This window comes from Panthera leo, chromosome B2 (genome assembly GCF_018350215.1).
Source record: "Panthera leo isolate Ple1 chromosome B2, P.leo_Ple1_pat1.1, whole genome shotgun sequence".
NCBI classification, from domain to species: Eukaryota; Metazoa; Chordata; class Mammalia; order Carnivora; family Felidae; genus Panthera; species Panthera leo.
In genome coordinates, this window is record NC_056683.1 from 50450227 (window position 1) to 50465864 (window position 15638).

The 15638-nt window shown below is 44.2% G+C and overlaps 1 protein-coding gene across 2 annotated transcripts in view; it reads right to left on the reverse strand.

The window, feature by feature from the left end:
- The window catches only part of ELOVL5 (ELOVL fatty acid elongase 5), an 80365-nt gene extending 65073 nt beyond the window's left edge, over positions 1-15292 (reverse strand). The window contains exon 1 of one of the 2 annotated variants that reach the window (XM_042939058.1): positions 15147-15292. The gene's annotated coding sequence lies outside the window, so the exon portion shown is untranslated. The remainder of the gene's footprint in view (positions 1-15146) is intronic. The other variant, XM_042939056.1, reaches the window with a different exon arrangement.
- Between the last annotated feature and the right edge of the window lie 346 nt (positions 15293-15638).

The following is a 15638-nucleotide window of genomic DNA, read 5'->3' on the forward strand; positions in this document are numbered from 1 at the left end:
CTTGAGCCTGAACAGGTGGCCATTAACGGGGCCTGTGTCAGAATGACCTAGTAGATGTTTTCAAAATACAGATGACTTACACCTCCGTCCAAGGGAAATCAGACAATCTGGAGACAGAGGCCCTCTAGAGGATTTGGGTGCCCTCCCCTCCCAGCCCACACCTCTCAGGTCTTACACACCTTGTAAATCAAACCCAGGTGGAACGAAGGCCAGGTAAGGAAACTGATGCTGGATGTCCTTGGGCAGTCACACTGGTCCAGCCTACTGGCAACTGGGCTTTTGATCACTGATTTTTTTTTTTTTTTTACACCAAATAATTATAGAGCTCTTCTGTGGTCTATGCTTCTGATTACACCAAGAAGAGAATGCTTCAGTGCAGAATTTTGAAAAAAAGACTCAGAATAAACAAAAGGTTACTCTTTCAAGGACTAATCATAAGTATTATTCTTTTAGCTTTCTTTCTAAAAACTTTACTGTCAAAAGTCCTATATTGGTTATGCTGTTAACCTCTCAGAATGTAATGATGAAGAAACTCAACTTTGTTTCTTCTAGTTCTATGGGTAGAACTGCAAATGCAAAGATGACTACTTAGGGTCTAATAAGCATACAGCGTAGCAGGGTAGCTAAGGTGACTGCAGCTGGACTGCCTGGGTTCAAATCCTGGCTCTGCCAGCTACTGGCTGTGGAGCCTTGAACAAGTCACTTAACCTTTCTGTGCCTTAATTTTCTCATCTGTAAAATTGGAGTACCTACCTTGTGGGGGTTTTGTGAAGCCAAAATAAATCAATGTATGTAGAGCACCTTAGAAAAGTGTCCAGTACACTTCTCCAAAGAAGACATCCAGATAGCGAACAGACACATGAAAAAATGCTCAACATCACTCATCATCAGGGAAATACAAATCAAAACCACAATGAGATACCTCACACCTGCCAACAGGTGTCAGAATGGCTACCATTAACAACTCAGGCAACAACAGATGTTGGTGAGGATGCAGAGAAAGAGATCTCTTTTGCACTACTGGTGGGAATGCAAACTGGTGCAGCCACTCTGGAAAACATACGGAGGTTCTTCAAAAAATTAAAAATAGAATTTCCCTATGACCCAGCAATTGCACTACTAGGTATTTATCCAAAGGACACAGGTATGCTGTTTCGAAGGAGCACGTGCACCCCAATGTTTATAGCAGCACTATTGACAATAGCCGAAGTATGAAAGAGTCCAAATGTCCATTGACAGATGAGTGAATAAAGATGTGGTATATATGTACAATGGAGTATTACTTGGCAATCAAAAAGAATGAAATCTTGCCATTTGCAACTAAGTGGATGGAATTGGAGGGTATTATGCTAAGTGAAATTAGATAAAGACAAATATATGACTTCACTCGTATGAGGACTTTAAGATAGAAAACATGAACACAAGGGAAGGGAAGCAAATATAATATAAAAACAGGGAGAGAGAGAATAGAGGGTTGCTGGAAGGGTTGTGCGAGGGGGAATGGTCTAAATGGGCAAGTGGCATTAAGGAATCTACTCCTGAAATCATTGTTGCACCATATGCTAACTAACTTGGATGTAAATTAAACAATAAATAATTTTTTTTTAATTTTTTCAATGTTTTTTATTTATTTTTGGGACAGAGAGAGACAGAGCATGAACGGGGGAGGGGCAGAGAGAGAGGGAGACACAGAATCGGAAACAGGCTCCAGGCTCTGAGCCATCAGCCCAGAGCCTGACGCGGGGCTCGAACTCATGGACCGCGAGATCGTGACCTGGCTGAAGTCGGACGCTTAACCGACTGCGCCACCCAGGTGCCCCAACAATAAATAAATTTTTAAAAAAAGAAGAAAAGTGTCGAATATATGCTATTGAGCAGCTACATTCAGTATATACAGAAGAGGTTCATTCTTTTTACAAGTTGCAAAGTATATTCCATTGGCCAGCTGTAATTTATTCTTCTGAAAGGCATTTATTGTATCTTTCAATCTTTTATTATAAACAATGTTTCAGTGGACATTCTGTACAATAGAGAGATCTTTTTACCATAATCATCAAATTCAGTCCCCTACTTAACTTTCATGTTTAACATTGATGGTTTGAACACCCTTCCAAAGTAGGCACCCGTATTATCACCTCCAAGTTCTACATACGAGTCTCAAAGAGAGGAAATGACTTACCTACCACAGCCTACCCAATCCTAAGTGGCAGAGTTGGAACCCCATCCAGATGTGTGGCTGCTAACCTACAAGGCATCTTCTTCAATCTGCTTCCTATGGCTTTGCTTACTTAAAAAAAACATGATAGTTTCTCTTATAAACACACCTCAGATCCACAGTAAATATCTACAAGTTCTGAAAGAAGTAAAATTCAAATTTTCAGAGCTGCATATCAGCTCACAAATATAGCAGATGGAGGTGTCAACAACTTCTGTAAATATCAGTAATTTATTTCTTCTGCCAAAGACCGAAGCAGAGGTACCCTGAACACTATCCCCTAAGGATGCACACCACACTGCCAAACTCCCAGAGAAGTAAATGAATATTATTGAATTTGGTATCATGAGAACTGTTCTTTGGGGAAAGAGAAATTCCTAACGATTACTCTGTAGTAGTATTTGCTATTCCAAGACAAGAGGAGAATAGATACTCTGGGGTTTAGCATTAACAGATTCGGTAAAGACCTGAATGGCCAATTCTCCAGCGTGGCTTTAATTAGGTCTTTTTAGTATGGGCTTATAAAGATTTGTTTTGACTGGGTGAAACTGTGACAATGGGGATAGGAAAGGGCAAAGGGAGAAGTTCACAGAGATGTAAACTTTAACCAGAATGTGCTAGCAGGAGGGTTCTAACCAAGTATTAGGATTATAGTTAGAAATCATAGGCGTGGATTCGTCCGGAAGATGGCGGCGTAGGAGGACGCGGGGCTCACAGCGCGTCCTGCCGATCACTTAGATTCCACCTACACCTGCCTAAAGAACCCAGAAAACCGCCAGAGGATTACACGGAAGAGGGTAGGAAGGGCGGCGAGGCGGTGCGCGCTCCACAGACTGGCGGGAGGGAGCCGGGGCGGAGGGGCGGCTCGCCGGCCAAGCAGAGCCCCCGAGTCTGGCTGGCAAAAGCGGAGGGGCCGGACAGACTGTGTTCCGACAGCAAGCGCGACTTAGCGTCTGGGAGGTCATAAGTTAACAGCTCTGCTCGGAAAGCGGGAAGGCTGGAGGACAAAGGGAGGGAGAGCTGCTGAGCCCCCGGACGGCAGAGCTCAGCTTGGCGGGGAACAAAGGCGCCAGCGCCATCTCCCCCGCCCATCCCCCAGCCAAAATCCCAAAGGGAACCAGTTCCTGCCAGGGAACTTGCTCGCTCCGCGCAAACACCCAACTCTGTGCTTCTGCGGAGCCAAACCTCCGGCAGCGGATCTGACTCCCTCCCGCTGCCACAGGGCTCCTCCTGAAGTGGATCACCTAAGGAGAAGCGAGCTAAGCCTGCCCCTCCACCCCCCGTGCACCTTGCCTACCCACCCCAGCTAATACGCCAGATCCCCAGCAACACAAGCCTGGCAGTGTGCAAGTAGCCCAGACGGGACACGCCACCCCACAGTGAATCCCGCCCCTAGGAGAGGGGAAGAGAAGGCACACACCAGTCTGACTGTGGCCCCAGCAGTGGGCTGGGGGCAGACATCGGGTCGGACTGCGGCCCCGCCCACTAACTCCAGTTATACACCACAGCACAGGGGAAGTGCCCTGCAGGTCCTCACCACGCCAGGGACTCTCCAAAATGACCAAACGGAAGAATTCCCCTCAGAAGAATCTCCAGGAAATAACAACAGCTAATGAACTGATCAAAAAGGATTTAAATAATATAACAGAAAGTGAATTTAGAATAATAGTCATAAAATTAATCACTGGGCTTGAAAACAGTATACAGGACAGCAGAGAATCTCTTGCCACAAAGATCGAGGGACTAAGGAACAGTCACGAGGAGTTGAAAAACGCTTTAAACGAAATGCAAAACAAAATGGAATCCACGATGGCTCGGCTTGAAGAGGCAGAGGAGAGAATAGGTGAACTAGAAGATAAAGTTCTGGAGAAAGAGGAAGCTGAAAGAAAGAGAGATAAAAAAATCCAGGAGTATGAGGGGAAAATTAGAGAACTAAGTGATACACTAAAAAAAAAATAATATACGCATAATTGGTATCCCAGAGGAGGAAGAGAGAGGGAAAGGTGCTGAAGGGGTACTTGAACAAATTATAGCTGAGAACTTCCCTGAACTGGGGAAGGAAAAAGGCATTGAAATCCAAGAGGCACAGAGAACTCCCTTCAGACGTAACTTGAATCGATCTTCTGCACGACATATCATAGTGAAACTGGCAAAATACAAGGATAAAGAGAAAATTCTGAAAGCAGCAAGGGATAAACGTGCCCTCACATATAAAGGGAGACCTATAAGACTCGTGACTGATCTCTCCTTTGAAACTTGGCAGGCCAGAAAGGCTTGGCACGATATCTACAGTGTGCTAAACAGAAAAAATATGCAGCCGAGAATCCTTTATCCAGCAAGTCTGTCATTTAGAATAGAAGGAGAGATAAAGGTCTTCCCAAACAAACAAAAACTGAAGGAATTTGTCACCACGAAACCAGCCCTACAAGAGATCCTAAGGGGGATCCTGTGAGACAAAGTACCAGAGACATCACTACAAGCATAAAACATACAGACATCACAATGACTCTAAACCCTTATCTTTCTATAATAACACTGAATGTAAATGGATTAAATGCGCCAACTAAAAGACACAGGGTATCAGAATGGATAAAAAAACAAGACCCATCTATTTGCTGTCTACAAGAGACTCATTTTAGATCTGAGGACACCTTTAGATTGAGAGTGAGGGGATGGAGAACTATTTATCATGCTCCTGGAAGCCAAAAGAAAGCTGGAGTAGCCATACTTATATCAGACAAACTAGACTTTAAATTAAAGGCTGTAACAAGAGATGAAGAAGGGCATTATATAATAATCACAGGGTCTATCCACCAGGAAGAGCTAACTATTATAAATGTCTATGCGCCAAATACCCGAGCCCCCAGATATATAAAACAATTACTCATAAACATAAGCAACCTTATTGATAAGAATGTGGTCATTGCAGGGGACTTTAACACCCCACTTACAGAAATGGATAGATCATCTAGACACACAGTCAATAAAGAAACAAGGGCCCTGAATGATACATTGGATCAGATGGACTTGACAGATATATTTAGAACTCTGCATCCCAAAGCAACAGAATATACTTTCTTCTCGAGTGCACATGGAACATTCTCCAAGATAGATCATATACTGGGTCACAAAACAGCCCTTCATAAGTTTACAAGAATTGAAATTATACCATGCATACTTTCAGACCACAATGCTATGAAGCTTGAAATCAACCACAGGAAAAAGTCTGGAAAACCTCCAAAAGCATGGAGGTTAAAGAACACCCTACTAACGAATGAGTGGGTCAACCAGGCAATTAGAGAAGAAATTAAAACATATATGGAAACAAACGAAAATGAAAATACAACAATCCAAACGCTTTGGGATGCAGCGAAGGCAGTCCTGAGAGGAAAATACATTGCAATCCAGGCCTATCTCAAGAAACAAGAAAAATCCCAAATACAAAATCTAACAGCACACCTAAAGGAAATAGAAGCAGAACAGCAAAGGCAGCCTAAACCCAGCAGAAGAAGAGAAATAATAAAGATCAGAGCAGAAATAAACAATATAGAATCTAAAAAAACTGTAGAGCAGATCAACGAAACCAAGAGTTGGTTTTTTGAAAAAATAAACAAAATTGACAAACCTCTACCCAGGCTTCTCAAAAAGAAAAGGGAGATGACCCAAATAGATAAAATCATGAATGAAAATGGAATGATTACAACCAATCCCTCAGAGATACAAACAATTATCAGGGAATACTATGAAAAATTATATGCCAGCAAATTGGACAACCTGGAAGAAATGGACAAATTTCTAAACACCCACACTCTTCCAAAACTCAATCAGGAGGAAACAGAAAGCTTGAACAGACCCATAACCAGCGAAGAAATTGAATCGGTTATCAAAAATCTCCCAACAAATAAGAGTCCAGGACCAGATGGCTTCCCAGGGGAGTTCTACCAGACATTTAAAGCAGAGATAATACCTATCCTTCTCAAGCTATTCCAAGAAATAGAAAGGGAAGGAAAACTTCCAGACTCATTCTATGAAGCCAGTATTACTTTGATTCCTAAACCAGACAGAGACCCAGTAAAAAAAGAGAACTACAGGCCAATATCCCTGATGAATATGGATGCAAAAATTCTTAATAAGATACTAGCAAATCGAATTCAACAGCATATAAAAAGAATTATTCACCATGATCAAGTGGGATTCATTCCTGGGATGCAGGGCTGGTTCAACATTCGCAAATCGATCAACGTGATACATCACATTAACAAAAAAAAAGAGAAGAACCATATGATCCTGTCAATCGATGCAGAAAAGGCCTTTGACAAAATCCAGCACCCTTTCTTAATAAAAACCCTTGAGAAAGTCGGGATAGAAGGAACATACTTAAAGATCATAAAGGCCATTTATGAAAAGCCCACAGCTAACATCATCCTCAACGGGGAAAAACTGAGAGCTTTTTCCCTGAGATCAGGAACACGACAGGGATGCCCACTGTCACCGCTGCTGTTTAATATAGTGCTGGAAGTTCTAGCATCAGCAATCAGACAACAAAAGGAAATCAAAGGCATCAAAATTGGCAAAGATGAAGTCAAGCTTTCGCTTTTTGCAGATGACATGATATTATACATGGAAAATCCGATAGACTCCACCAAAAGTCTGCTAGAACTGATACATGAATTCAGCAAAGTTGCAGGATACAAAATCAATGTGCAGAAATCAGTTGCATTCTTATACACTAACAGTGAAGCAACAGAAAGACAAATGAAGAAACTGATCCCATTCACAATTGCACCAAGAAGCATAAAATACCTAGGAATAAATCTAACCAAAGATGTAAAAGATCTGTATGCTGAAAACTATAGAAAGCTTATGCAGGTAATTGAAGAAGATATAAAGAAATGGAAAGACATTCCCTGCTCATGGATTGGAAGAATAAATATTGTCAAAATGTCAATACTACCCAAAGCTATCTACACATTCAATGCAATCCCAATCAAAATTGCACCAGCATTCTTCTCGAAACTAGAACAAGCAATCCTAAAATTCATATGGAACCACAAAAGGCCCCGAATAGCCAAAGTAATTTTGAAGAAGAAGACCAAAGCAGGAGGCATCACAATCCCAGACTTTAGCCTCTACTACAAAGCTGTCATCATCAAGTCAGCATGGTATTGGCATAAAAACAGACACATAGACCAATGGAATAGAATAGAAACCCCAGAACTAGACCCACAAACGTATGGCCAACTCATCTTTGACAAAGCAGGAAAGAACATCCAATGGAAAAAAGACAGTCTCTTTAACAAATGGTGCTGGGAGAACTGGACAGCAACATGCAGAAGGTTGAAACTAGACCACTTTCTCACACCATTCACAAAAATAAACTCAAAATGGATAAAGGACCTGAATGTGAGACAGAAAACCATCAAAACCTTAGAGGAGAAAGCAGGAAAAGACCTCTCTGACCTCAGCCGCAGCAATCTCTTACTTGGCACATCCCCAAAGGCAAGGGAATTAAAAGCAAAAGTGAAGTACTGGGACCTTATGAAGATAAAAAGCTTCTGCACAGCAAAGGAAACAACCAACAAAACTAAAAGGCAACCAACGGAATGGGAAAAGATATTTGCAAATGACACATCGGACAAAGGGCTAGTATCCAAAATCTATAAAGAGCTCATCAAACTCCACACCCGAAAAACAAATAACCCAGTGAAGAAATGGGCAGAAAACATGAATAGACACTTCTCTAAAGAAGACATCCGGATGGCCAACAGGCACATGAAAAGATGTTCAACGTCGCTCCTTATCAGGGAAATACAAATCAAAACCACACTCAGATATCACCTCACGCCAGTCAGAGTGGCCAAAATGAAGAAATCAGGAGACTATAGATGCTGGAGAGGATGTGGAGAAACAGGAACCCTCTTGCACTGTTGGTGGGAATGCAAATTGGTGCAGCCGCTCTGGAAAGCAGTGTGGAGGTTCCTCAGAAAATTAAAAATAGACCTACCCTATGACCCAGCAATAGCACTGCTAGGAATTTATCCAAGGGATACAGGAGTACTGATGCATAGGGGCACCTGTACCCCAATGTTTATAGCGGCACTCTCAACAATAGCCAAATTATGGAAAGAGCCTAAATGTCCATCAACTGATGAATGGATAAAGAAATTGTGGTTTATATACACAATGGAATACTACGTGGCAATGAGAAAAAATGAAATATGGCCTTTTGTAGCAACATGGATGGAACTGGAGAGTGTGATGCTAAGTGAAATAAGCCATACAGAGAAAGACAGATACCATATGGTTTCACTCTTATGTGGATCCTGAGAAACATAACAGAAACCCATGGGGGAGGGGAAGAAAAAAAAAAAAAAAAAGAGGTTAGAGTGGGAGAGAGCCAAAGCATAAGAGACTGTTAAAAACTGAGAACAAACTGAGGGTTGATGGGGGGTGGGAGGGAGGGCAGGGTGGGAGGGAGGGCAGGGTGGGTGATGGGTATTGAGGAGGGCACCTTTTGGGATGAGCACTGGGTGTTGTATGGAAACCAAGTTGAGAGTAAATTTCATATATTAAAAAAAAAAAAAAAAGAAATCATAGGCGTTTCAAGAAAATGGTTATTTTCCTAACTAGAGAAAACATGACTGTACCAGGACTAAAAATATTTTTTAAAAAAGAAAATATTTCCTAAATCCCTGTCAGCAAAGACATCAAACAAAAGGTACAAAAGTCTAATTTAAGAAAGGTTACATACCACTTTACTTCAAATACAACTGGCAAGGGCTGGGGAGAAGGAAGGGTGGGAATTCAGTCTTTCTGAACATTCAGCAAGTACAAATAATTTATATCCAGGGACCATACAATTCTAAAAGGAAATACACATGAGACCAAAAAAAAAAGTTCCCATTGAGAAAATATGCCAGCAGGAACCCAGTGGGAACCAAACAGTTTGGAAATGATAACATTTATGAGTTCAAATAGGGGTCAGGGATGTGTGTCAGGGGAAGGAGGGGTTCTATTACACAAACTCAAAATTAGGTCAGGTTATCTTCCTAAATATAATTCACTTTGCTAGGCCAGAACATGTCCAGTAGTTATGGTTAACAACTAACTTCCATCACTGATTCTGATGTTGCCTAAGACCTAAATGATTTCAACTTTCCCTCTCTATCCCTAGTCAAACAGAAACAAAGGGTTTGTTCTTGGCAAAAGTGAAAATAAAAAATTTTAGTTCTGAAAGGGACTTGGAAAGCACCTCAGTTTAATCTTTTAAAGAAAGAAACCAATACCCAGAGTTGATCTGCTCACGGTTGGTGGCAAATTAGGACAAGGAATCATGGCAGCCAGGTTCTATACAAGGATGAGGCACCCTACTTAAACTATGCCTTCCCATCTTCTCAAATTATTTCAGTTGTAATAAAGAAACATGCATAAGTTTTACTATAATCCTGTATCATGAGGCAACACTGATTTTAATATCTGTCATATGAACTGAGGAAACTCAGCTGATGGATGGAGCCCAGAAGTCATGGTTCTTCTTCCTGGCTCTGCCAAGCAATCAGCTGCACAAGATTTACCAATACAGGATTTTCCTTCTCTCACCAATGACACTTGATTAAAAGTTGGGAGGCAGTCGGATAAAATGTGAAGTACCTGCAGTGATTTTACGATGCCACTGATTATAAGCTGCATCTCTACCAAGATATGTTAAAATACGAAAAACTGTCTGAAAACGGATGAAACATGGAAACACATACTTGTAGACGGGCAACAAAAAAAAGTGGTTGCAAAGACTGGGGGAAGAAGCAACCTGTCCAGATATGTGTCTGGGCCGTTAGGATATTACACCTGATTGCAAAGCTTCCTCCTTCTCTCTTTGTAACACCATGTTTCTTCTACCACCCAGTCTTACAAGACTTCTTTGTCTTGTTGGCCCTCAAATCCAACTGGTCTCCAGGTCTCATAGATCTTAACCTAGAAATAATCTTGTACAATTGATCAGTGCTCTCCAGTCTGTGCTCATGGCTGTAGTTCCCGGTGGGGCTTTATTGTTCTCCTAGGCTACCTCTAACAGCTTCCCAACCCCTCTCTACATTCTTAGCCTCTGTCCAGGCCAATCCATCTTACACATTCTGATAAGAGTCATATTCCTGGAGTACAGCATTCATAACACTCAGTTCAAAAGCTTCAGTGTTACTGTTACCTCAGGAGAGAGGGCAGGCTAGGGGATCAAGATGATATGGGCTGGAATGTTTTGTGAAATTGGCCAAGTATCTAAACTTCTCTGAGCCTCCATTTCTTCACCCGTAAATGGGGAATGCTCACAGTACCAATTAATAGTAATTGAGACAGGGGTGCCTGGGTGGCTCAGTCAGTTAAACGTACAACTTTGGCTCAGGTCATGATCTCATGGTTCGTGGGTTGGAGCCCTGCATTGGGCTCTGTGCTGACAGCTTGGAGCCTGGAGCCTGGAGCCTGCTTTGAATTCTGTGTCTCCCTCTCTCTGCCCCTCCCCTGCTCACGCTCTGTCTCTGTCTCTCACTCTCAAAAATAAACATTAAAAAAAGTTGTTTAAATAAAAAAAAAAATGAATAAACATTAAAAAAATTCTTTTTAATAAAATAAAAAGTAGTAATTGTGATAAATCCATATAAAGTGTCCACTGCAGGGTTTGACACATAAGAGCTCAATAAAAGATAGCCATTATTATTATCATCAACAATTTGCCTTTCTAACTTTTTTTTCCACTTCTGCACTGTCAACTTCAGCCAGCTGGGCTACTTGCTTCTTGCCCAATGATTCCACATTGTTCTCCAAACTCCTCCTCTCCTAGAATGCCTGTTTTCTCTCTCCAAATCAGTAAGATTCCTCTATGAAATGTAAGGCTACATTCAAATGTTGATTCAGTTCTACTTACTTTAATCTATTCATCTCTTTAGAACTGGCATCTTTGGAGGCCTTTACAGTCCCCATAGTGGCTGACTTCCGCCATGTCCACACTGGCCCTTAGTGAAGGTATGGCAGCGGCCAAACAGGTGAGGTGGGATTTAAACCGACTTCTTCAGTTCTGAGATGGGGCCCCCAGGTTATCAGATTTCCATTGTTCTAGTTACTAGTTCAAGTGACCAGGCCGAAGTTAATCACCTCAACACCAAGGGCCCTCTTTGGAAGGTGGTGGGAAGTGAAGTTCCCATATGAGAATATGTTAACGGGGGTCCAGACTGTTGCTGGCAGTCATCTTGCAAAATCAGCCTGTGGACGTGACACCTAAAAGGACCACAGAGAAACTGATAGAAAGTTTTGCCCTCATGACCTTTCAGGTGGTCATTTAAGCCCATCCGAGTTGGGTTTCCAGTTTCCTGTACTGAAAGCATCCTAACCAATCTTGCAGTGGTAGGCACTGGTATGTCTCATGTGGATAGCTCTGCCACAGAAAGCTTACCCAGACAAAGTTACACAAGTCTCCCAGAAATCTGCTTCTGAACCCTTTTCAGTCCAAGGTATAGGTTTAGTATGGGTATGAAAGGATTAAAGTGTAAACTAATGCAGGAAGACCTTTGGAGTCAGAACGATGTCATTAAACTTCATATATAAACCTCTCCCAACACACACACACACACACACACACACACACACACACACACACACACACAAACTACACATTCAATTAACTGACAAGCCAATGGATTTGTAAAAAGTGCATTAAGTAAGGAAAAAAAGGATGGGAACAGATTTCAGGTAGATCGGAAAGATGACAAACTGTTAATCTTGTGTTGACTACCTTAGGTTTTTAAGTTACAGAGTAACAGGACTTCACAAATGGCACACAGCTGACTGAACAAATCCTGGCAGTACAAGGATAGAAGAAGGAGCAGTACGATACTGGAGACAGAGCTTTGTGAATTTGGAAAAGTCACTTGCCATCTCTAGGACTCAGGTCTCAATTTTTTTTGTTGTTTTTTTAAAGTAGGCTTCATACCCTGCGCGGAGTCCAATGCGGAGCTTGAACCCATGACCTGAGCTGAGATCAAAAGTAGGGCACTTAACTGACTGAGCAACCCAGGGACCCCGGGTCTCAATTCATTAAAAAAAGGAGGCAGGGGATAAGGATGTTATTAAGAATTATTTATGGCAAACAACTATTAATTGAAAGGCGCTCACATCAGCAATACCTGAAACTGAACGCACACACACAAAGGACACATTTATGGATAACTAATGGAAAGATAATCCCATCAGTAACAGAAGAGTTAGTAGCTCAGATGAGGAATTAAAAAACAACATTTCTTAGGGGAGAGGAAGAATGTGGACAAATAAAAAAGTAAAACTGTTGCTCACACTCTATTATCTACTTGAGCACCAAAGTTATCTGAAACGAAGTTAACAGTTTTGCCTTGATTTGTATAATTCATGTTGGAAATAAGACGCCCAAGGACTGAGACTCACCTCTAGAAGCAAGAGGACAATCAATAATTATGCTGAGAGTAAAAGAAAAAGGTAGTGAAAAAAAGATCCTTGCAAATCCCCAAAATTAAGGTCTCTAACCAGGGAATAAAAAAAAAAAAAAAAAAAAAAAAAGAGGCTCTGCTGATCCAAGGGAATAACTTACCTCATTTTCAAAAGTGACTCCATAGGCATACAGGAATAAGTGTAAAAAACCTAAGGTTTTGAATATTTTCCCAGTTATTTAAAATTCTTGAGCTTTATTCTTGGCCACATCCTATAAATCTCAGTTCCTCTTCCCCAAGAATAAGGAAGCATTTATTAAACCACTATTTGGTGGACCCCAAGACGGGCTTTCATTTGTATCCATCTCCTGAAATCCATAAAAATTCTGCATCAGAGGGGCGCCTGGGTGGCTCAGTCGGTTGGGCTTCGGACTTCAGCTCAGGTCATGATCTCACTGTCGGTGAGTTTGAGCCCCATGTCTGGCTCTGTGCTGTCAGTTCAGAGCCTGGAGCCTGCTTCAGATTCTGTGTCTCCCTCTCTCTCCACCCCTCCCCCACTCATGCTCTGTCTCTATCAAAAAATGAATAAACGTTAAAAAAATTTTTTAAAAGTTGTGCATCAGAAAACACCCACGTATACACAAGGAAACTGAGTCAAGGGGATGAGGTCAGCGTTTGAAGTTATGAGGTACTTTTCTTGAAAAATCTGACGAATTTTAATACGCTTTCCACTTTCACTTTTCAGCAAAATTCTATATTCTGTAAAATTAGCCATCTGTAGCCATCAATAACATTTTCCTTTTTGTCTTCAGTTAGAAATGGAAAAGAAAATGCAAAAAGAGAAAACAATACAGGAAAAGCTCCTGGCAATGAGAAGTTACAACTTTGGGGGTAAGAACCTAAAAGGGACATGAGTTACATTTCTCTTTCAAGTGCGGGGCTTTCTGGGAGAATCCCAGGCAGCATCTGAGCTGACTAAAAAAGTGATTCACTTGTGTCCTAACCGAAGATGTAAAGTTCAAGTGTTTGTCCACAGCCATCGAATGCAAAACTCGCTACGTCGGTATCTGCAGATTCTGCACCAAATGTTGTTGGCTGAGACATGCAAGCAAAACAAGTGCAAACCAACAGGTTATCTACCTAAGTGGTTAGGAGAACACGTTACAAAACCTAACAAGCAAATTAGCTCCTCCGTACACCTCTAAAAAGCACTTCCTGCCAAGGGTCGGTTCTTAAAGAATTAAGGCTGCTCGCTCGCCGCAATTACCTCCTCACCCGAACCTCCTGGTTTCCCAGCCCAGCTAATAAGTCAAGCACTGAATTCTTTCATACAGGACCTCTACCCCCACTCCAAAATTGGCCTAATACGCTCTCCAAATCTGCAATCAAGAAGCCGGGAAATGAGCTTAACTACAGTTGTGAGAAGAGGAAACCAACACCCTCAAAGTGCAAGAGCACGGAACGGTTGCAAGAGACAGTTTAAAAGAACTCTTGCTCCAGGCACGACCTCCCCCACCCGGACGCAGGCGGGCAGACGCGGCAGAGAAGGGCAGGTCTTACTGGCGTGGAGACTGTACAAGGACACTTTTCCTTACAACCCCCAACAAGCCGCGACCCTAAGGCTTCCCCGGCCCGGAGCCGCTCCCGCGCCGCGCGCCTCCCTCCCAGTCCGCCGCTCCCGCGCCCGGATTCCCCAAAGGGCCGCCCAGGTCGCCCTCGAGTCCCCGCCCCCCGCTTCCCCGTCGGCCTTATCCCTCCCGGAGTACCGCTGGGCTGCAGTTCTCTGGTTTTAATAAAACCCGAGTGGCCCCGGGCTAGCGGGCTTTCCTCCTGGAGGCAGAGGCGGGGAGAGGAAAGGAAAAAAGGAAAGGCCGGAGGGTCCCCTCACCGCCCTCCCTGAGCTCCGCGTGGGGCGAGGGCGGGCGCGCCCCGGCTCTCGGTGCCGACCCGCCCCGCGACCCCGCAGAGGCTCTCTGAACTCAGTCAGGTTTTGTTCTGCCCGAAGAAAGCACTCGCTCTCCCAGACCGCGCTTCCCTGGACCTCCCATCCGCGAGTTCGTCCCGACAGGGCGGGCGGACCCGAGCTTACAGACCCATCCCTGCCGCCCGCACTCAGGGCACAGCGTGCGGCCCCGCGGCGTCTGTCAGCATGCAAACCCATCTGCCAGCTGCTTCCTCCGCCGAACAGGTGAGACTGCGGCGCGGTGGGAACTCCCGAGACGCCCAGATTCTCCCTGGCGGCCGGCGAGCCGCCTCGCGCCCGCCCGGAGCTCCCGCGCCCGCCGTCCGTGCCCGGGGAGCTGGGCTGGGGCCCGACAGGCTTCTCCGCCACGCGGGCGGAGCGCGGGCCGCGCGGGGGGCTGTAACTCGGCACTGGGTCTGGTCCTAACGGCGGTTCGCAGCCGTCGCGTCCCGGCCGCGCGCTCGCACCGGTGTCATGGCCGAGCGGCGGCCCCAGGCGAAGTTTCCAGGAGCTGACGGCTTACCTCGTAGTCCGAGAGGGCAGCGGTAGCTTTGCGAGGCGGCGCGGCAGCCAAGAGCGCCCGCGACCAGCGGAGCGAAGGAAGATGTGGGAGGGAGGCACCGGTAGCGAGGAACCGCGGCGATGGGAAGAGGAAGGCGCCGGGTATCTACAATCAGAACGTGGGCTGACCGTGACGTCACAATGGCGCGGCCAGCCAATCCGGGCCCGAGGGATGAATCAAGCGCTATGATGTCATGCGGCCCTGGAGCCAATAGCGAGACAATAGAACTTTCGTGATTGTAAATTCCAGAACCCGTTGCAGTGGGGAGCCAAGGCCGGGGTTGGTGCCCCCGGGTTCACATGTGTCCTGGCAGTTTTATCCCTTTTCTTCCTAACAAGGCTGCGCGGAACGCAGAGCCTGCGCAATAGCTGCCGTGAAGTTCCTGATGCCCTGAACTCTGAATCTCTCCAAGCCAGGCAGGGCAAGGTTGAGTTGCCGCGTTTTGGACCGCAG